A 2,947-nucleotide genomic window follows, 5' to 3' on the forward strand; every position below is an offset into this window, starting at 1 on the left:
ACACTTTCTTTAATCCCGAGCTTCTTGATTAGATAAAATCAAATAAATATTTCTCAAAATAAATTATTTTTGAGAACAAATCATATTTCAATCATGATTTTACCCATTTGAATTAATATTCAAGATAAGCTTTCATTAAAATCCAATATTTAGTAAATTAAATATGCAAGTAACAAAACTATATAATTTCAAATAATTGAATACGATGATATATAATCGCTACTTAAAATGAAAAAATTACTCAGATAAATACTTTGAAAAAAATTATTTGGATAAAATAAATATTGTATTTTTATTTGAAATCGAAGAAAATCGGGACTAAACTTAGTTGTGGAGAGAAAAAATTAGGTGTCAACAAAAACTCCCGTGGAAATTTAAGTATCATAGATCTCAAAAAAATTCTACAAATATTTTTGTGGATCCTCATGAGATAGTCTTATGAGATGCCCGCTAGTTAACAATAGTTGCACTATATTTTGTTACAGCTTGAATCAACCTCCTACATTCGGTCTGAGGATGCTATTAGTAACATTGTTGGTGAGTGTGATTGCCACCTCGCAACTGGTCTTGCTTCTGTCATTTCAGCAGGAGTAATTTCTATCGGATCATCCAACTGGAGTTGTTGGATTGGGTATTAAAGAGTTTCTGCCCTCCGCCGCTGTTGAAATACTCATTCATATTTCAAGTACAGCTCAACCAATTCTCCTTCTCTCACCAACTCAAGGTACAAATTACGCCTGTGAATGTCAGCTGCTAAAATTAAGTTGTCAACACTTGTATAATATTACAAAAAAAATCAGAAAATTACCAATCTCTCAAGTCCAGAACAACAATGTCAAAATTTTTTGCATTCAAATGCACACGTAAGTGTATACAGTCATACAAGTAATAAAGTGGCTTTTCCGAGTCGGATGTTGAACCCACAAGGATTTGTCGATTAACTATTTACCAGATTAGACTAATTCTAATTATTTACTCAAGTGATAAATTCTAAAGATAAACTTATAAATTTACTAAACTAAAATAATAAAAAAAAAATAACTAATTAAAAGTTAAACAAGAGAAGAACAAATTTTATGCAATCAATGAATGAATAGATCTAGGATTATGTATTCGCTAATAATCATGTCGAGTATTAATTTCATAAACTTATTTGATTATATAGTTATTGGTTTATAGGGTTGATTATATGATCATGGTCTTTCGAGCCTCTAATCATCCATCCGAATTGACCTTAAGCTACATCATTAAGCAAGGATATGATAATCCAATCCGATTGTATTTATATATCATCTCACTTTGTAATCAAGTAATGTAATATAGGTATATTCCTATCCTAGCCATAACTCAATTCTTTATTTTAGTAAAGTATTGAGCTTACTATGTTCTTCACTCTATCTCATTGATTCTCCTTTCGGGTTCACAATAAGAATATAAATCTATTTCAATGAAAGCTATGTATTAAAATAATAAGCACAGAAATATAAAAATAACTATTATGAGAATAAAATAATCGAATCAAAAAATTACTAAATAATTATGTTTAGCTACCATATTTCTAGAACAAGAATTTTAACTCCACATACATGGAGCAATTACAACATAGCATCCAAAGAATTAACGTATAAATAAATAATAAAGGAGAGGAAAAGATGAAACTAATTTTCTCCGCCCTCCACCACGGCATCTAATTCTTCTTCGGTCAAACGTTCTATGTAAACTAATTTTATGAAAGATATTCATTCAATTCACGGTCACAAAGGGCTGGAAGGACTTCTAGTCTATTAGAATCCCCTAGAGTAGTAAATATATCTTTAGTTTATTTCATATATAACTAGCACGAGTCAATATCTAATATCACATATACATATCTTTCTTTCATAATATAGACCAAGCATTCATCTTAGATTCAATCCTATTGGAGAATCAAGCATCGAAACATCTAGAAGGTTTGGCTTATAGTTATTCAAGTACAGATACCTTCCTCTCCTAACCGACCTTTTCTAAAATACTAAAAAAATCCATTTTTCATGGATTCTTTTGAATCTTACCTTTTTCGGTATAGAAAAAATTCCAAAGTGAATTGAAAAAAAATTAAAGACGAAGCACAATCTCCTCTGTTCCACAAAGATATCATGCCAAACTATTGGCGTGGCACGCAAATAACTCATCAAGCCACTGGGTTGAAAGGTGCAATGCAATTCATTTTGAGGGTCACTTTTTAAATATTTTAATAAATTTATCCCATTAAGATGCCTACTTGATTTTCTTCTATAATCTTCCGTCATTAATTCGTTTTAACTTCAAATCTTTTCATCTTCACACCATTTTAATCCTACACATCAAAATATAGTATCAAGGACAATTCATAAAATTAATGCTCAAAAAGGACAAATAAAAATACTAAATATAGAAAAAATAATGACTAAATAACGTAATTTTGGCCTGACATCAAATAATTAGTATGAGATAATGACATTGTAGTTACATGAGCTCTATTAAAATAATTGACCATATTTTTGTCAATTTATATCCACTAACACAAAAACATAATGTGGTGAGTTACAAAAATAATGCTACACTTTCTCTATTTTATGCCTACTTATTGTCATGAATTTTAATAGATTTAATTTTAATAATAAAATACACCAACAATCCCCCACTCTTTTTAATATTAAAAGAAGAGAGTTATCATCAATTTGCTTGAAGGGAGAGTATTATGCATAATAAAGGTGTGCTCTGCATTGAAACTTCACTTAGTAAAATCATAACCTTTGCTCCAAAATCAACAGTGGTCTCAGACTTAAACTACTACATAAAATAAAATATAATTGCCTACACAAAATAATCAAGGTTCTGACATAATCTTTAATAGCCAACACATTACGATCATGTGTTATCCTGATTTTTTATGATTATTTTTGAAATAAGCCCAATTTACATAGGA

Source organism: Capsicum annuum, unplaced genomic scaffold (assembly GCF_002878395.1).
Source record: "Capsicum annuum cultivar UCD-10X-F1 unplaced genomic scaffold, UCD10Xv1.1 ctg3318, whole genome shotgun sequence".
In the NCBI taxonomy this organism is placed as follows: domain Eukaryota; kingdom Viridiplantae; phylum Streptophyta; class Magnoliopsida; order Solanales; family Solanaceae; genus Capsicum; species Capsicum annuum.